The following is a 21532-nucleotide window of genomic DNA, read 5'->3' as shown; positions in this document are numbered from 1 at the left end:
AAGTTGCTTTCAGTTTGAGGTCACCAACAGATGGCCGGACATTCTCCTTCAGGATTTTTTGGTAGACAGCAAAACTCATGGTTCCATTTATCACAGCGAGTCTTCCAAGTCCTGAAGCAGCACAACAATCTCAGACTATGACACTACCACCACCAAATTTTACTCTTGTATGATTTTTCTGAAATGCGACGTTACTGTTACGCCCGATGTAATGGCGTAATGTTTTGTCTCGTCAGGCCACAGAGTATTTTCCCAAAGATCTTGGATATCATCAAGATGTTTCCTTGAAAAATTGAGACAAGCCTTAATGTTGTTTTAGTTCAGCAGTGGTTTTGGTCTTGGAACTCTGCCATGCAGGCCGTTTTTGCCCAGTGTCTTTCTTATGGTGAAGTCATGAACACTGACCTTAACTGAGGCAAGTGAGGCCTGCAGTTCTTTGACTGTTATTGTGGGGTCTTTTGTGACCTCTTGTATGAGTCGTCGCTGCGCTCTTGGGGTCATTTTGGTTGGCCGGCCACTCCTGGGAAGGTTCAGTTCCATGTTTTCGCCATTTGTGGATAATGGCTCTCACTGTGGTTTGCTGGAGTCCCAAAGCTTTAGAAATGGCTTTATAGCCTTTTGCACACTGATAGATCTCAATTAATCTCAGCTATGTTTTAACAGGGAGCCATCACTTTTTCACACATGTATGAAATGCCATGTATGTTTGGATTTTTTTCAAGAAGGGTTACCAAGGGGTGTGTTCCAACTATAGGAGGATCACACTCCTCAGCCTCCCTGGGAAAGTCTATTCCAAGGTGCTGTTTTCGGTGAACAATGGCCTCTGCCAAGGCTGCCCTTTTTCATAATTTTCATGGCCAGAATTTCTAGGCGCAGCCAATGTGTCGAGGGAGTCCAGTTTTGGGGCCTTAGGTGGATTGCACTCTGGCAATGAGGTCCTGCCCCAGGTGGAGGAGTTCAAGTATCTCGGGGTCTTGTTCACGAGTGAGGGAAGGTTGGAGCGTGAGGTCGACAGGCGGATCCGAGTAGCGTCTGCAGTAATGCGGTTGCTGTACCGGACCGTCGAGGTGACGAGATAGTTGAGCTGGAAGGCAAAGCTCTCAATTTACCGATCGATCTATGTTTCCACCCTCACCTGTGGTCATGAGCTTTGGCTCGTGACCGGCTGATACAAGCAGCTGAAATGAGTTTCCTCAGTAGTGTGGCTGGACTCACCCTTATAGATAGGGTAAGAAGCTAAGTCATCCGGGAGAGACTCAGAGTAGAGCCGCTGCTACTTCACGTTAAGAGGAGCCTATTGAGGTGGCTCGGGCATCGAGTCTGGATACCTCCTAGAAGCCTCCCTGGTCAGATGTTCAGGGTATGCTCAGCCGGGAGAAGGCCCTGGGGCAGACCTAGGACACGCTGGAGGGATTATGTCTCACAGGTGACCTGGGAGCACCTTGGTGTCCTCCCGGTGGAACTGGAAGACACCGGAAAAGTCTGGGCTTCCCTACTGACACGGCTGCCTCTGCGACCCGGACCCGGATAAGCGGAGGATAATGGATGGATGGAAGTATGGACATATTCAAGGCCACACACATACACAAACCGCATACTAACAGTACCCTGCCCTAAACAGCTCACATTCCCCACCAATGACCAAGTAAACAAGCTTGTCCAGCGATCCAACAGTGTGCTGGTGTTTGTTTGTAGACATGGTGGCCTGATGTAAACAGCTATGAAACTTTCAAGAAAGCTGTGAGTTGGAAATGTGAAGAGGATTTTGGGGCTCACAAGTCACATATTGGCATGAGGGTATGTGACATTTCTTTTCAGGAGCTTGGAAAGTCTAGTCAGATTTGTCTGAAGAAAAACATGTTGCAGACAGCTGCGCTACTGCATGCAGTCGCAGCATTTGTGGCAGATGTGTTCAGCTAATCAGCTTATAGTCATGCAAATAGAAATCAAATTTGAAAAAAAGTAGTCATTAAAAGCATCCAGTAATCAGCCCCAAAATAATAGTGAGTAGCATTGGCTTAGCTTCAATGAAACGTCTGGCTGTTACAATTGGTGACATGATTCATGCTCTACGAGTTCGCCAGTTGACCTCTGCAATGACGGTGCATGCGGCTCCAAAGAGATTTGTGACACAATCCGTGATCTTACCATTTCCCCCTGTCCCACTTCAGAGAGAAAAGCGCATCACAAGTCTGTTGAATCTCTATGCTTTCATTTGTGTATATTGTTCATTTTTACGTGCAAGCGCTCATCATTTATTATTTTGCATGAACTATTACAAGGCTTGCAAGGAATGAACCATGTAAAACATCACACGTGTCTCCTGACTGCTTTGTTTAAGTTACGGTTCAGGGAAAGTCATGGAAAGAGTCATCTGGAAAGTGTATTTGTGAAGTTGTGAAATTTAATTTTATTAATTTCATGCCTTAATGGTATACAGTAATCCATCGTTTAGCGTGGTTAATTGGTTCCAGACCCGATTGTGATAACTGAATTTCAGTGAAGTAGGATTTCTCATTTATAAATGGAATACTTTCATAGTTAGAGCATAGAAAACCTGTTTATGACCTTCTAAATATGGGTTTTAACTCGGGATGATCAGGGTTGTATGCTACCGATTACCAATACTGATCATCCATGAGTGAAATCGTCCGATACCAATCATGTGTACATTTTTAAATGCACTATTGGCTGTAGCAGGGGTCATCAACAATTTTTTTTGTGAGAGCTACTTTTACAACATGAAAATGGCCAAGAGCTACTCATTTTAGTAACATTTATTTTCATAGCTTATTTCAACAAAGCGAATATGCTTGTTTTACCAGAACATGAACAAAATGCTGCTATCCACAACTCACATTTTGTATTTCAGAATGCATTTCCATCTAGTGTTCTCACATTATGAACTGAACACCTGAATGAAAAGCAAGCTTGCAGGCGCCTCATGTGGTCGTGGGGACCTCCCTGCCCGAGGGCACCATGCACGTTGGTGACCCCTGGGCTATATGATATGAAAGGAGAACTATAAAATTTTGACAAAAACATATTTAACTTACTTCTTCAAAAACACTGGTGAAACTTGGAGGGTCAGGACCCTTCTTTCTCTGAACTACTTTGATATCCCCAAATTCCCTCAACACCTGATAGCCAATCTAAACCGTGGGAGACTCATACAATTCGTTCTGGATGTGGGTGCGCTGCTCGCCGGTGTGGCTGGTCGCAGCCGCTCCTCGCCTCCCATGTGCGTGTTTTGCTGCACGCCAGCGGTGGGTTTTGCTGATTGCGGTTCTTTGTCGCCTCAGACACACACGGGCACTACATTAGCCGCCGCCCGACTGATGATCACATCACGAGCCTCAATAACTCACCACATCCTGCCAAGTGCCCGCCTCCCAAATGCCACGCAACGCGCGACGCTGGCGAGACATTTTCCGTGGTATGTTTGGCAGGGTGCAAAACTTATACACTCTCATAACGCCAGGGAAGTCCCACACGGCAGCCATGCTTGTTTTGGCTTTGTGAAGGGAAAGTGGGCGGAAGACGGTCGCTATCGGCTGATCGGCGTTATAAAGCAAGTATATATAAGTATGGTATATATATTGGACGATACTGATCGGTGGCCGATCGATCTGAGCACCCCTAGTTTTAACATTAGAGCGCGCTGGACATGGAATAACACCCCTATAATCACCTTACATCCATATTATATTATATATACCCAATATAACATAATCAGACAAAATAAGCCATTTAAGACAAAAATAAAGCTTGTGCTTGTGTATGTTGCAATAATTGTGTTCCAGACATGTGGACAGGAATTGACGTCGGCTGGTCAGTGTAGAGTTGTAGCAGGATTACGAACGCAACAGCAGCCTGTGTTATTATCGTGATTAAATTATTAATGTACCTGTTGTGAGACAATTCAGTGAAATCCTGTTGTTCCAGTGATGGAATCTGGCGTTTGTATGTTTCACCTACTGACACCTAGTGACCAGTGTAGAGTACTGCATATTGCATGCACCTTCTTAATGCCTTAAATTTTAGTTTTCGTTAATTTAGCCATTTTTATGCTTGAAAATAATGCACTTACAAAAAAAAGTTAATTTGATTAAATATGCATAATTTTTGTTTAACAAATATGTGTATTCAACCACGAAACAGCATGATTTATTATATTTTTGAAAAACCGTGATAGAGTAAATACTAACTCCGATGACTGTAATTGTAAATGTTTTGCTTTCCTAGGTGGACCTATAGTAGGTTTACATCTGTCAGTCACCTGGAAAATGGACGACAAATTGAATAGTAATCGTCCAATTCTTTTGATACATTTTTAAAAAATTTCCAGTCGTTTTCATTGCTTTAAACATTGCGGGTCTCCTTCCCTTCCAAGAAGCCAACCACCCCTGCTCCCAAACAACAAACATACACTCTCCAAAACACAATGCACACATGCTAGCACAAATTGCCGCGCTACCTATTTTTTTAGTTCATAAGTGGCAAAAATTTACAAAGAATTAAAAAAAGGTTTCATTCTTATGCGCACACACATTTTCAAACCTTTTGAAAATGTAACAAAGAGGGGCTTGATAGGGTGGCATTGGCGAGTAGGTGACAGAAAAAGCAACTGAAAACTGTATTTACATCTTAAACCCACCAGATAGTGACAAAAACTAGTAGATGACTCCAAAACACAATATTAGACTTTGAAAACCCCTGAGCTACTCTACCTTATAGCTGTTTGGCTCTCTTAATGTTCTCTTCTGTTTTGGTGACCTTTCAATGCATTTCATGTGTCTCACGATGGCTGCCCGCTGCTCCTAATAGGATTGGTTAAATGCACAAGACAAATTTTGTTTTACATTGTAGATGTGACAAACAACTTTTTTTGAGAAATATGTGTGTTATCATGTGACAAGAGCCTAATGGTAGTTGATATCGGAAACAAGCACACTGTCGTTACCAAAGTTGCTGGCATACAAACTAGGGTGGCCGTATTTTTATGACCAAAAACTTCACCATATTTTTATGAAAAAAAAAACTAGGACACTCGGCTCGGCAATGAGATACTAAAAATGATATTCATTGTTTACTCAAAGATGCCTGATATTGTCAGTACATTTAAAGTACAGTGGTGTGACAAAATGTTTCCCCTTCCTGGTTTCAGATTTTTTTCTTGCATGTTTGTCACACTTAAATGTTTCAGATCATCAAACTTATTATAAACATTACAAACAGTACAACCGTCTCTTATGTCCCGGCAGTGATCCCATAGCCTGTGTAATGTGTAAACAAAGATGTAAATGTAACTATAGGGGTGTTATTTCATGTCTACACGGCTCTAATAATGTTAAAAACTATATTTAGAAAGTCATAAACAGGTTTTTATGCTCTAACTACAAAAATACAGTGTTCCCTTGTTTATAGGTTCCCAAAATAGCCAGCAATAAGTGAAATCCGCAAAGCAGACACATACATTTTTGTACAATTATTACATACTGTCTGTTTTAAGGCTGTAAAACCCCTCACCATACACTCTATAGACTTCTCTGGGACAAGCATGAACATTTGATCACATTTCTCTCTTGTTTAAACACTCTCAAAGTTCAAATTTCATATGAATTTTAATGATTAACTTATGAGACTGCACACAAGAAATTAAGTGACTCACGCGTACTCACTCCACTGATCGTGGCTTGTCCTGGCGCTGTTAGGCTGGTGTGTTTTGGTATCCTTGTTAAAGCATATTCCCCCTTGTTGTCCTCCATAACCCGAAGATTCATTTACAGTATTCCAGGTGCGCTACAGCCACCTAACTTCTGCCTTCATTCAGCATGTATGATTGCTAGAAAACAGGCAGTCCAGCACGAAAGAGATTGATTGACAACTGACGACAGCCAATCAGAATGCAGAACACAATGGGCGGGTTCTCCCTTAGCCAATCAGGACTGTTGTGGCTTTATATTTACTGAGACGAACCGAACACGTCTGGATACGTCTTCAACTCTCACATGAGTATACAACAGTAGCGGTACTGGTAGCAGTAGTAAATACAATAACAGACACATGCAACAGAGCATCGATGGATCACTCTAATACACCACAAGGACGCAGACCTTTATGTGCGTTCATACTAAAAAAAACATGCAAAATTGCAAAAAAAACTGCAAACGAGCGAATCAGCGAAAGGTGAACCGCGATGTAGTGAAGGAACACTGTTTTCCATTGAATAATTTTGAATCTGACTGTGGAAATTCACTTATCGCTATCTATCGCGATAAAAAAAAAAGGACAACTGTATTGATAGAAATAATATTAGAAAAATCGGCCAGTAGAAAATAGCTCGGACAAATAACGTAAAAAAAAAACAATATTAGCTACATTACAAATCCATCTTAAAAAATAGCTCTCACAATCTTTTCAATGTAATGATGTAAATAATTGACATCACTTCGACAAACACAAAATATCTATAAGCTAGTAAGTTTAATGGCCCAATGGAAAGCAATGACCAGGACATTTTCATAAAAAAAGTTTGGTCACCCTAATTTAGACGCAATGATTTATGTTTGTGTTCGAGGTATTGCAATGTATTAGGCTATACTAGAAATATGCAGTATCCTTGTTAATGCTAATTTTAGATCAGTCAAATTCTGCATGCAAATTAAAAAATAAGTTATACATACCCATTGCTGATAATTCTTCCTTAATACATGGCAGACTAATTAGTGAGTGAGGAACTTGAAATGAACAATGAGTGTACTGTACTGTACGTGTTTGCCATGTGAAACACTTGCCTCTTTGACTCATTGGTCTCGGTGAAGGCTCAACGCTGCTCTCCCCCTCAGTGACCTGACCCCTGGGATTAAAAGGCTGTTTTGGCAACATATGAGCTCATGGGTAATTGGTTGAGGTGATATTTCCTGTTGAATGCTACCTAGTTCTTTTGTGGTCATCTCCGTGGTTGGCCAGTTCTGCCGGTGCTAATAGCGCTAGTAGACTTTTGTCACTTGGCCTGTGAACCACGGTGAGAAAACTATCCGTCTTAAAAATGTACACAGACCCTCTTGCTTCCATGACTGAGTCATTCAGTCGACACAGTGTCGTCTTTTGGTAAACGGGTTTTTCTGTAGTTTGGTTCCTGAGGTGCATGAGCCTTTCAAAATAGTTGCGTTGTGTGGGTTCTCGCTCCTCCCACGTGGGTCAAGAACTTGCTGCAATGTCTCTTCCGAGCAGCGTGAGGGTGGATGTGGGAGCCAGGAGCGGTGGCACATTGACGTAAGCCGCTTCACTAACACTTTTAAAAAATAATTTTCAGATGACAAGAACTTTTGCCTACATCGGTGAGTGCCTTTTATCCAAGGCTACATTCACACTGCACGGCAAGATGTCACCTGTATCTGATATTTTCACGTCAGTGTGAACATTCCAATTTTTTCAAATGCGACTCAGGCCTCGGTCATATGTAGATATAAATCCAGTATGAATCTGATCTACTGCAGTCTGAACAGTCAGGTCGCATACAGTGGTGTTAAAAAGTATTTGCCCCCTTCCTGATTTTTTATTTTTTTGCATGTTTGTCACACTTAAATGTTTCAGGTCATCAAACAAATTTAAACATTAGCCAACGACAACTCAAATGAACACAAAATGCAGTTTTCAAATGAAACTTTTTATTATTAAGGGAGAAAAAAATCCAAACCTACATGGCCCTGTGTGAAAAAGTGATTGCCCCCCTGTTAAAACATAACTGAGATTAATTGCGATCTATCAGTATGGAAAATGTTATAAAGCCGTTTCTAAAGCTTTGGGACTCCAGCGAACCACAGTGAGAGCAATTATCCACAAATGGCGAAAACATGGAACAGTTGTGAACCTTTCCCAGGATTGGCCGGCCAACCAAAATGACCCCAAGAGCACAGCAACGACTCATCCAAGAGGTCACAAAAGACCCCACAACAACATCCAAAGAACTGCAGGCCTCACTTGCCTCAGTTAAGGTCAGCGTTCATGACTCCACCCTGGTGGTAGTGTGATGGTCTGGGCCTGTTTTGCTGCTTCAGGACCTGGAAGACTTGCTGTGATAAATGAAACCATGAATTCTGCTGTCTACCAAAATATTCTGAAGGGAATGTCCGGCCATCTGTTGGTGACCTCAAGCTGAAAGCAACTTGGGTTCTGCAGCAGGACAATGATCCAAAACACACCAGCAAGTCCACCTCTGAATGGCTGAAGAAAAACAAAATGAAGACTTTGGAGTGGCCTAGTCAAAGTCCTGACCTGAATCCTATTGAGATGCTGTGGCATGACCTTAAAAAGGCGCTTCATGCTGGAAAACCCTCCAATGTGGCTGAATGACAACAATTCTGCAAAGATGAGTGGGCCAAAATTCCTCCACAGCGCTGTAAGAGACTCATTGCAAGTTATCACAAACGCTTGATTGCAGTTGTTGCTGCTAAGGGGGGGCCCAACCAGTTATTAGCTTTAGGGGGCAATCACTTTTTCACACAGGGACATGTAGGGTTGGATTTTTTTTCTCTCTTAATAATAAAAAGTTTCATTTAAAAACTGCATTTTGTGTTCAGTATTGTTTATTTAATTGATATTTAAATTTGTTTGATGATCTGAAACATTCAAGTGTGACAAACATGCAAAAAAGTAAGAAAAGAGGGTGGGAGCAAACACTTTTTCACACCACTGTATATCCAATTTACACGCCAACAAAAGGCGTGGCTTTAATCTTAAATTTAATCTTAAATCTTAAGAGAAAAAAGTTGTAATCTAAGGGGGAAAAGTCATCATTTTAAAAGAATAATGCTATAATACTACAGTATGAGAAACAAACAAAACAATGACTGATTTTGGGAATATTAGGTTGCAAGGAAAGTTATGTTATAACAATAATGTCAAAAGTCGTAATTACGAAAATAATATTTACAAGAAAAGGTAAATCCGTTGGAAAATATATATAAAAAAAATCAACAGAAATGGAAAAAACAGCTGTAATTTTACAAGAAATATGTATACAAATATTAAGAGGAAAAAAGTCAGTTTTATGAGAATAAACTTGTAGCATTATTAGGAAAAATGTCATTTTAGTAGCATAGAGCTGTATGCTTTTTCGACTATATCACAAAGCTGAGATGCAGTTTTCTCTTGAAATACATACAGTATAACTTCTTAGCATATCTGTGTGTGTTGCTTTACAAAATATCAAAGTGGCAAAGTTGCATCCTTTCATTTTTCACTATGTGGCCCTCGCTGGAAAAGTTAGGACACCCCTGATGTAAAGCAAACATGATGTGGTGTCTACTGTGATACATTTTGTACATTAAAGATGCTAAAAACAACCAATGCAGGTCAATACTGTATCAAGACGATACACAAGATTGGGTCTACGTGACATTTTAACATTACTTTTGAGAGAAGTACAATGAAAAAAGATTAAAAAAAACATATGACAGTATACTGCAATCGTCTCATAGAATTTCTTATGTTACACTCTTCTGCATTCTGCGTGTATGCTGGAGGCCCCGCCTCCACCCATCGAGATAAAGAGACTGTATGACTGACAAAAGGGCTCTCTCCGTTCATGCTGTTCTTCTATGAAACAAACACGCTGAGGTGCCTTAAACCAATGCACAGGTTGAACTCCTGCCTGCTTGGAGGCGGAGACCAGGAAACCAGACACGCATGCACACAGCAATATAATGAATCTGGCAAAATCATCGAGTAGATTTTTATTCATTGTGTGATTAATTCATTTATGTATTATAGTCCCAGGTCAAGCGCCCACAAGACCTCGCGGGATCTTGTGACGAGACCTTGTGACACCCCGGCTGTATAAGCTAAGCTATCGTAACAAAACATCTCCATTTTAAAATGAAATTAAATGTAATAATACATCATTAATAAAGAATGAATTTTATTTTTGCAATATGCAGAGGGCCAATAAAAGACAAGGTGCGAGGCCAAAATAGCTCCCGGGCCTCACTTTAGACTTATGCAACGAGAGTTGATTAAAATGACCGTTTGTGGCAGAACTGCATAGTTAGTTGTTGCCTCCATAGAGCCGAGAATCAGGAACGCCACACGCTTAATTAGCAGATATAAAGTCACAGAGCCTGCAATGATTTGGTACCTGGTGTTCCTGTATGGACGAAGCAAGCTGCAGAAGGTATTCACCTGCTTTGAAATCCCCCAGCGTAGCTGTGCAGCCCTTAAGTAGTGTGCATACATAGATCAGAATAACAGGGCTGAAATAGACCAAAGTCAAAGTGTCCAGAAAGGGCAGTGGTCTGGATGAATGGAGACAGATAAGTCTGTGAATTCTTTCACTGAGTTACAGCCTTGCTGTTTGTTACATGAAACAGATGTTGCGCTGCATCCATCAACCACGGAGAAAGGAACGAGTGTTAAAGAGAAGATGAGCGTAGTGGCACGTGCTCTTTCTTTCCTTTGCTTGAAACGTTGGTTTGAGGAGGAAAAACGGAGGATGTTGCTGTTGGCTGTTTGGTCTGATGAAATGCTTGGCGGCTGAGAGAACTCGCATGACATCACGTCAGCACCATTTCTGCGGAAAAGCTTTACAGTCTTATCACATGGGAAAGAATGATGTTTTCAGCAGCTATCAAGTGGAACAGGCTTGACATGGCTTCATCCATGATTCAACGGTTCATGACAGTGCTGTAAAACACTTGAGTTTTCTTATTGTTCCAAAAACTGAAAAGAGATCTTAATTCATTTCAGTCTCTTTGTTTTTGAAAGATTAATATGTGCTAAGCTATTGTTAAATCTTACAGAACTTCGAAATAAATGTATCCATACGAAGGGTGCGTGTTTTGCATTGACCAATGTGAGCTATTTTTAAAAGAAACAAGGTAATAGCTGCAACATGCAGAGTTCCCATTAACCTTGTGGACACGATGGTACAGTGGGCAAAATACGTATTCCATCCCCTGCTGATTTTGTAAGATTTCCCCCTCACAAGAATATAAACAGTCCAGAATTTGTAAGGTTGTTTTCATTGTAACAGAGACAGAATGCAAAAAAGACATTCAATAAAGGTTATAGAAATTCATTTGTATTGAAGGGACAAAAGCAGGGATGCTCCGATCGATCGGCCACCGATCAGCATCGGCCGCTTTCCGCAGAAAACACACGATCGGCACAATGCTTATAAATGCCTTTCACCTGTGGTCGTACTATCGCAGCCTGTAGAGTTCCCTGTGTGCAGTGTAGTGTCCTGCTCTAATGTCCCCCTCCCATTTTCCTTCACACTGTGCAGGCGTGCCATTTGCTGCCTCTTTTTAGCTCTTTTCAGAACACACAGAAAAAAGAGACGTCTGCTGATGTCTCACATAATGATTGCGGATGATGGGCAAACTTCCCAAAAAGTGCAGTTTTCCTTTAAAATAAAGCATCTAAGGATGATTTCATGCCTTGTAATTACCGATTAAAACACGAGTCCGTCTTGAAACAGACTACGCAAGTGTTTCCACCCCATAAAGTCTCTCCCCGCCTCCAAGAAACACCACGATACATATCAATTCGCTGGAGCTGCTGTGTTTACACTGACTCTTCGAAGCAATTTTACAGGCCTTCTGTGTGCGCTACCGGCTAATGTCTGCATGATGGGACACAGTTTGTACTTGTGACATTTGTTACGAGACTGTCATGGATGCTGTCTTTTTTACTGTCATCCTCTCGGAGTGCGGGCATATTTCCAAATGGCCTGCAACGTCAAACCGCAACTCACGCATCCCCGTGGTTTCTGTGCTTTTTAGTTGCCTTTTTGCTTCTTTGGCTCTTTTGCTAAAATGACCTTTGACTGGCAAATGACTTCCTTTGTGCCAAAGTTGACAGGAGAGGTCAGAGTTAAAGTGGAGAGGATGCAATGTTGATCATTTGGATCATTAAACTGAAGAAGTGATCAACCAAGGCCAGTTGAGAGACATAGTCTCTGCAACGTGTCCTGGGTCTTCCCCGAGGCCTCCTACCGTTTGGACGTGCCCTGAACACCTCCCCAGGGAGTCGTCCGGGAGGGATCCTGACCAGATGCCCAAGCCACCTCATCTGGCTCCTCTCTATGCAGAGGAACAGCGGTTCAACTCCGAGTTTCTCCCAGATTACACTGCTTCTCACCTCATCTCTAAGGGAAGGGACCCATGTTACCTCTTCGGGCTGTGCATGAGTGCAGGCCCGACCACCAGGCGCTCGCCATCGTGCCCCACCTCCAGGCCTGGCTCCAGAGAGGGGCCCCGCCGACCCGCGTCCGGGCGAGGCAAATCTTGGTCCAAAGTCATTGGGGTCTGTTGAGCTACTCTTGATACGCTCCCTCCCCTAGGACCTGTTTGTCATGGGTGACCCTACCAGCGGCGTAAAAGCCCCCGACAACTTAGCTCCTAGGATCATCGGGACACGTAAAATCCTTCACCACGGTAAGGTGGTGGCTCAGGAAGGAGTCTCCTGATATTACAACTTCTTAAAAAAGTAATTTTTTAAAATATTTTAAATGTATGCTACTAAAATAACAAAAATTTTATTTTTCTTCATATTACGACAATATTCTTGTAAAAATTGTGACTTTTTTTTGTTGGAGTACAACGTTTTACACTATTCTTGACTTTATCCTTGTAATTTTCCAAAAATTACACCTTTACTCATTGTTTTGTTTCTCATAATATTATGACTTAAAAAAAAAAAATTCTTTAATATTTTAAATGTATGCTACTAAAATGACTACAATTGTATTTTTCTTCATGTTACGTTATTCTTGTAAAATTGTGAATTTTTCTCATTGGATTCCAACTTCCTACTTTATTTCTGACTTTATTCTTGTAAAATTACTGCTGATTCTTCCATTTTTGCTGTTTTGGTTGTTGTTTATTAAATATTTCCCAATCTAATTTTCCAAAACTTGCAACTGTGTTCATTGTTTTGTTTCTCATAATAGTACGACTTTAAAAACAATTCTGTTTTTCAAACTATATGCGACTAAAATGACAACAAATGTAATTTTCGCTATTGTCATTCTTGTACAATTCAGTTTAAGACGTTTCCTTAAATTTTAACCCTTTAATTTTTTTGGAGGAATGTTTTCAGCGTGTGTTCAATCATGCATGCAATTATGCAATACATTTTGGTACGGCCCGAAGGATGATGTACATACCAACACATGCAAATAAAAACGTTTCATGAAAATATTCAGTTGTAACTTTAGTGGCTACTTTTTGGAGAGTCTACTTTTTTTAAAATACACCCTGTATTTCAGCTTTATGCTACTAAAATGACTAAAATGTTATTTTTCCCTTTGATTTTTTTCTCTTTAGCTTACGACTTTTTTTCTCAGTATTTTAACTTTATAATTGTAAAATTACTGCAGATTTTTCGATTTGTACTGTTTTTTTTTTTTTTTTGTATAGTTAGCATTACGCTACAGTCCCGTTTTTGTCAAGCAGCTCATCGAGTCCACCATTTCTTATTACTAAAATGTGCAACTTACGTTATCCACCTCTGTTGCCGACATCAAATATGAGACCCAAAGAGGTCATTTTTATAAAATATGGCTCAGTTTATTTAGACACATTTGGAAGTATTATTAAAGTCATAATTATCGCAAAAGAGTGTGAGATGACAATAGCAACATACAGTGGTTTTAAAAGTGTTTGCCCTCTTCCTGATTTCTTATTTTTTTTCATTTTGTCACGCCTGAATCTTTCAGATCATCAAACAAATGGAAATGTTAGTCAATGACAACACAACTGAACAGAAAATGCAGTTTTTTTAATTAAACTTTTTATTATTAAGGGAGAAAAAATCCAAACCTACATGGTCCTGTGTGAAAAATGATTGCCCCCTAAACCTAATAACTGGTTGGGCCACCCTTAGCAGCAACAACTGCAATCAAGCGTTTGTGATAACTTGCAATGAGTCTCTTACAGCGCTGTGGAGGAATTTTGGCCCACTCATCTTTGCAGAATTGTTGTCATTCAGCCACATTGGAGGGTTTTCCAGCATGAAGCGCCTTTTTAAGGTCATGCCACAGCATCTCAATAGGATTCAGGTCAGGACTTTGACTAGGCCACTCCAAAGTCTTCATTTTGTTTTTCTTCAGCCATTCAGAGGTGGACTTGCTGGTGTGTTTTGGATCATTGTCCTGCTGCAGAACCCAGGTTGGTTTCAGCTTGAGGTCACCAACAGATGGCCGGACATTCTCCTTCAGGATTTTTTGGCAGACAGCAGAATTCATGGTTCCATTTATCACATCAAGTCTTCCAGGTCCTAAGGCAGCAAAACAGCCCCAGACCATCACACTACCACCACCATATTTTACTGTTGGTATGATGTTCTTTTTCTGAAATGCGGCGTTACTTTTACACCAGATGTAATGGGACACACACTTTACAAAAAGTTAAACTTTTGTCTCATCAGACCACAGAGTATTTTTCCCAAAGGTCTTGGGGATCATCAAGATGTTTTCTGGCAAAATTGAGACCAGCCTTAATGTTCTTTTTGTTCAGCAGTGGTTTTGGTCTTGGAATTCTGCCATGCAGGCCATTTTTGCCCAGTGTCTTTGTTATGGTGGAGTCATGAACACTGACCTTAACTGAGGCAAGTGAGGCCTGCAGTTCTTTGGATGTTGTTGTGGGGTCTTTTGTGACCTCTTGGTTGATTTGTTGCTGCGCTCGTGGGGTCATCGTGTGGTTGGCCGGCCACTCCTGGGAAGGTTCACCACTGTTCCATGTTTTTGCCATTTGTGGATAATGACTCTTACACACCCTACACCTAAAAGTTCACCCAAATTCCCCAGATGGCATTTAAAGACCACTTAATCTGTAACCTTTTCTTTTGATTGTGTTGCTATTTCAGGCTTAACGTTTAAAAAGGGGAGTGGAGTGACACAAAATCCGTTGGTTCTTCTCTTTCTCGTCTCCCCTCTGGATCTCTGTGCTTCAGCCCACGTAAACACCCTCCATGTGGCGGGTGGCGGAACTCGAACGACAGTGGTACTCCTGCTGACAAAACCACTCAACCAGCGAAGAATGCAGAGATAGCATGTGCTCGCGTTTTCTTATCACATCACACAAACAGGGCAGAGTTATACAGAGGATTATTAAAAACATCGACAGTGGAAAAAGGCTGACGTGGCCAAGTCGGAGTCCCTAAAATAGTGTCGTCTGCCGATTACTGGAGGACAGGTGAGCGGTGCAGCTTGCTGTCCTCGAGTTAAGCTCAGTCTGCTTCATTTCTACCCACAGCACCCAAAACCTGGATCATCTCGGTGGAATCCTGGTTGCTCTTTGGTGGACAGACTCGCTTTGTGGGCTTTCAGAGATGCTTCAGCTGTGTAAGTTGTCAGGTTTTATTGTTTTCTTTTAATAAATGGTCTTAATGTCAATGTTTTTGTTGAAGTGTGCTGTGTGTGTGCGTGTGTGCGTGTGTGTGTGTGTGTGTGTGTGTGTGTAGCTTGCATGCCCTTTTTTGTTTACAGGTCTTACCGGCTCTTCACTCTCACACTTTTAATGCGATGAGCTTATTCCTCTGCTCACTCGCCGTGTTTAAGACGAGTCAAGAAGTCATCTCAAGCAGCATGTGCACGTGTCAGGATAAGCCTGGCAGTCACGCACGCACACACACACACACACACACACGCACCCACGCATACACACACACCCTTGACAGAAGAAGCCTCCATTCTGTAATGTATTGTAAATAGATGCAATTCAGCGGCAGTTTTTGTTTGCTCATGTGTTTTAATTGTCCTGTTCAGATCCCCGCAGACAGTTCTGCATGGTTCCCATGACAAGGTTGCACCAATGTGGTGGGCGGCTCCTGCCAGCCCCCTGATTTTTATTTTAGACCAGAGACTCATGGGAAAGCTATTTCAAGACCATTTTTTCATGGTGAACTTGGAAAAAAAAAAGTAGTAGTTTGTTGACAGGTGCAGTATGACAACAGGGCTGTGCTGTTGATCCCAAAATGATGCGTATTCTGGCCAAATTTTGGTTAAAAGTGCCTTTTTATTTGTCGGAAAGGCAGAAAATGACAAAATAGCCAATGTTACACATCAAAGTTTGAATGGAAGAGACTGTTTCTGTGACAGGTGTCTTTTATCAACGTCATGAGTTGATATTAGGAGGACTAATTTGTGTGCTTCATGCTCACATAAGTGGCCTGGGGGGGTCAGAATGTCCCTCAATCAAATACATATTAATTTATAACCTACATTTATTTTACATTATGTCTTTCTGTTATAATAAACCTGCCATAACCTATCATAACATTGGAATTGGACACATCATTTTCATTGTAAATCCAGCCTAAGTGACGTAAGAGGTGTATTATGCAATAGCTGCTTCTCTAAATTTCTCTATGAAAAGGGTGTCCAAAGTGTAGCCCGGGGGCCCTTTGTGGAAAATATGATTTAGCAAGAAAATTATAAAAAAAATTTAAAAAAACAATAACAGCAAAAATTGAAAAATCAGAAGTAATTTTGCAAGAATAAAGGCAAAATGTTAAGAGAAAAAAGTTGTAATTTTAGGAGAATATTGTAATATTATTTTAATACATGATGTATGTGTTATACATTTTAGCCATTTTAGGAGCAAAGTTGAAATATTAAAGAAAAAACACTATTTTCTTCAAGTCGTAATGTAAGAAACAAAATAATGAAAAGTTGGAATCTTTTGAAAATTAGGTTGGGGAAAAATTAATTTTGGCAAACAACAGCAAAAACAGAAAATTTTTTTAACAATTTTACGAGAATAAAGTCAGAATATTAAGAGAAAAAAGCGCATGTAATATAAAGAGAAAAGTCAATTTTATGAGACCAACATGGTAATATTGCTAATTTTAGTCGCAAAGTAGTTGAACTATAATAAAAACCTTTTTTACAGTCGTAATATAATGAGAAACAAACAAAACAATGAATAAAGCAGTAATTTATAATAAAGTTGGAAAATTTAAAAAAAAGTCAAAACATACGGGAATAAAGTCATAATATAACAAACAGAAAATTTATGAAGATTATTTAAAGGAAAACTGCACTTTTTTAAATTTTTATTTTGCCCCTCACCCACAATCCTCGTGTGAAATGTGAACACATATTTCTTTCCCTTTTCTGCACGTTCTAACGAGAGAAAACGAGTTGCGCAACAATGCACGTCATGGGAGGTGCCTGATTTGGGAGCCAGTAGTATCCGCTCTTCCGTCTGTCCCGTTGCAGCGGCTTGAGGCTTTCTGAATGACGCTGAGACTAGACTTTTGTTAGGGCTTCAGCGTCAAAATAGGTACCTCACATGACGTGCATTGTTAGCTGGCTCATACCAACTTGTTTTCTCAAAATGGGGTGGGGGGCCCAAAAACATTTCTGTCCCCAAGTGGGGACATGACAGAAAATAACTTTTTTCTTGAATAAATATAACTTCTTAGCATATCTACATGTGTTGTTTTACACAACATCAAAGTGGCAAAGTTGCATCCTTTCATTTTTCACTATGTGGCCCTCGCTGGAAAAGTTAGGACACCCCTGCTCTGTGACGATGCAGCTAAATAACAAGCATGACACTCATTACACTCAGAAGTACGTACAGTATATGTGGAGTCAATGACAGGGAGAAGATGGCTCAATGGATGATTTGTGTGCGTGTGTGTGAGAGAAACATACATGATTGTGGGCTTGCCTTTCAAAACACGAATGAGCGAGAGATGGGCATGACAGAGGGAAGTTAAAAAGAGAGCGAGACATCTCTTTGGGAGCAGCACGACCCATGTGACTCTGGCTGCCCCTCTTTGTGTTTCCCACACAGTCTGACATGAGCAGAGCTATATCCACACCATCGCATTCACATCTGTAAACTTCCCCCTACTTAACATTTGTACTTCAATGGAGGGCACCGTCGGGGCTGCCAGCTGCACCAAATGCTTTACAAAGACAAGCTAGCATACATGTAATACAGGTATGTAACAATTAGATGCTAATTAGATGCCAAGTCCCGCTCGTGCCCCTGCAAAGACGCTTGATGGCGGGCATGTTTTTCAACCAACCCTTCTAAAATTTTAAACACATGTGCTTGTCAGTCCCCTAAAGTTTTATACCAAATTTTGTGGTCATTTGGCTAAGCACTCTAAAGTTAGAGTGTGTTTCCCACAGCACAGTGTGCTGTGTGAGAAAATTCTATTCAATCTGACTTATGTTAAGCAAGGTAATTTCCAAAGGCTATTTTTTGACATTAAACTCATTTCAAAGCCATTTAACAATTCTGATACTTTAGTAGGATGATCAAATGTTACAATTCAGCTGTTGTTACTAGATTTCTTCAATGAATTCGTAGAAAACAAGCTAGGTAAATATCGCTATCAGGCTTTTAACATTAAAATTGCTCTGGAAAGCCTGACGTTTGTCACAGTAGCAGCAATGCTAATAAGCCAATCAATAAACGTCACTGTGTCAAAGTACATTTGTGCAACACAGCTGAGTTAGATTTGCTAATTAAAAATGATTTCAATGATCCCCAAGATACAAAAAGACAAAAACCCAGAAGACGTTGGACCATGGAAAAGCATGCCAAGGTGAGAGTAAGTAAATCCACATTTTTGTGCTAGATATGTTCTACCAATTGTAGTATAATATGTGTCTTCATGTCAAATTTCAATGCTAGCATACAAGCTAAACAGTCCTCAGTTTTCCTCAATCACTGCTCACTGTTCTTGTAATTTATAGTCTGCATATATCTCTGTGGCAATCACTACCAGCAAAACAACATTTGTATTTATTATTGTTATTTATGTGCTTTTGTGTGTTATATCTTCCACCGTCAGCTGGTGTAGACACATCCACATCGCCTTGACGATCGTTACTGGCTGCCTGGTCTTCAGATTCATCAGAATCTGTGCCCATGTTGCTCTGTTGCTTGTCAAGATGTGGCTCAAATCTTCATGGTGTGATGCCCAACGTTCACTAAAACACTCCTTCACTTTCTTCTACTTAAAAGAAATCTTCAATTACCGAAGAATAGTGTGAAATGTCAGAAAATAGCTGTCTTTCCTCGCTCTGCTGTGCCTCCGAGGCTGGAGTGATGTCACAGCTAAGAAACTTGTGTCAAAATAACCACTTCATTTCACTGCTATTTCACAGTTATTTATTTCTCTATGGCAGCAGCATGACAAAAATGTTATATTAAGTGAGTACTTTCATTTTGTTATTGCTTTTTGCAAACTTTTTGTAGTCTCATGAACACTTTAATGCAAGTTGTGTGAGTGTTTTTATGGTTTCTGCCTGTCTGCATTTGTTTCTATGACCTCATTTAGCGAGGACTGACCGATGGTTGAAGTCTGAGACAAGGTCAGAACCCTTCAGCAGAGTGGCATTCTGTGCATGTTTTACCATAGACCTGCCAAGGGGACATGGCAGTTTGGCAAAATCTCCTCCCCTGGTCCCTCACTCCCTCAGGACTTCTCGAGAACATGGGCGTAGCTTGTTTCCCAAACCCAAACCCAAACAAAGCATTTTGTAAAGTGTTGCCAAAAAGACTCATCATGTAACGTCAGCACTACTAGTACAGCCGTAAGATTGACTGTGGCCAGTGTCCCACAATTTATAGGGGCTTTCCCTGTGGTCTGGAAAGCTATTTCCATTCATTGTACAGCACCTCCCATAACAGCGGCCCCTGGGAGGCCCTTATCTTGCCACTAGCCCTTGAGTTTTTAAAAAATAATAATTTCTGGCTGTCACAGAATAAGAAACGACATAAACGGACGAGCCAAGTAAACAGAAGGCTCATACAGGTGGGTGTGATTTGTGATTCCCAAGATTCTGGGCCTTTCTGACACTGTCACAGTCTTCTTGTAGGAAGCATGGGTTTCCCATACGACCATCTGGCTTTGTTAGCAGCTCTCCGATTAAAAAAAGAAACGTCACGTCTCTTATCGAGCATTAAGTGTCTCAGCTTTTTACTCATATTTCAAATGAAGTCAACCGCGTGACGGGAAGCGTGTAATCTGTAATTTTCTCAGCGATTACATGAGGGGAACGCTTAGGAATTGAGTGCAATATTAAAAGAATGGCGTTGTTGCTTTAGCTGTTGGATTTACTGCAGATGTTGTCGTCTACAGGCACCATAACATCTGATTATGACATTGAACAATTTGTTGCACAAATCATAGTGATACAGTAGGACCCATTTAAAATTGACCCCGTTTAACAGGTTATAGCAAACAGAGTGTCTGTTTGCTATTACTAATCACGGCAGACTTTGTGAGAGCTGCCGCTACCGATTGGACAAATGAGGAACCAAAACCTTATCTTTTGAGCCTGACTAAATGGCGGATGAGCTACAGGTTATCAGGTAAGCCGACCCGTTACCCACCTTAGCGCTAGTGCTAAATGTTTCATGGATAACAATATAATGAAAACACTCACTCACAATGTCCGCTCTCAATGGGATTCCGACTCCGTCGGATGGCTGTGTCTTTCTGCAGAAAAGGAACTTCAGTTTGGAAGGAAAATGACGTCAACAAGCTGTCGTTGATTGAAAAAGCCTTCATCATTGCTCATTCTCCTTATGTCTCTAGCGAAAGTCACAAGCAATGGCTGTTCTCGGTTATGTCGACAACTGCTTATGTCGATGGGAGTCAGCCAATCCGAGGGATGTCCACTTCCACTTTTTGCAATTTAGTGTCAGACCACATGCTTGACCACAGCTGCCACTTCCAGTAGTCCCCTCTGAGAATCACATGTAAAAACAAAGTGGCTCGGGAAAAAGAGTGAGTAAGAAAGTCGAAGAATCAGATGAAGAGCCAGACAAAGACCTAAAATGATGCATAATAGAAGAGTCGAGCCAACAAAGTTAAGTGGAGGTATTTTGAGGATAGGGAAACGTCACTATTAGCCCACCCTTCATTCCTGTCTTATACTCAAGAGGGTCTGGGGATGGGAGAGGAGTATGGGATGCTCGGTTTCCCAGGAAACTTCCCCTGAACTTGCTGGTGGGCCAGACCAAACAGAATGCCTGGCATTGACCCACCTCAAATGCTTCTTTGCTCTCACAGAATTTTTGGTGCTCTTTGGATTTCAGGGTCAGCAGACACCCATTGATAACATCAGTTTATCAGTTTCTTATCTTTTTTTTTTCTTATCTAATTTGTTCTTAATGACTAAGTGATGTAGTTTTGCGCTACAGTGGAACCTCAGTTAGCGTCCACCCCAGTTAGTGTGTTTTTCAGTTAAAATAAAACATTTACACCACAGTTTTGCCTCGGTTTGGGTGTATTAGCTGGTCATTATGGCGTGAGTTTTGTGGTGTTGTTAATACACTGCGTGAGTCCAACTATGTTCTTAGCATCGTATTAGTTACGTTGCTCGTTTATGTCATCAGAGGTTGACTCTCAAAAATGCATTTTTATAATCATAGTTTTACATGCAAAAAACTAATTTGATACATGTATCAGTACATATAAATGATGAATGAAAAGGAAATCATGAATATTAAGGTTACTTTTACTTTCACTGAAGGTGTGACTGTTCCCAAAG

This window comes from Dunckerocampus dactyliophorus, chromosome 2 (genome assembly GCF_027744805.1).
Source record: "Dunckerocampus dactyliophorus isolate RoL2022-P2 chromosome 2, RoL_Ddac_1.1, whole genome shotgun sequence".
Lineage (NCBI taxonomy): Eukaryota > Metazoa > Chordata > Actinopteri > Syngnathiformes > Syngnathidae > Dunckerocampus > Dunckerocampus dactyliophorus.
The sequence above is the reverse complement of the archived record's forward strand: the minus strand, read 5'-3'. Positions refer to the sequence as shown.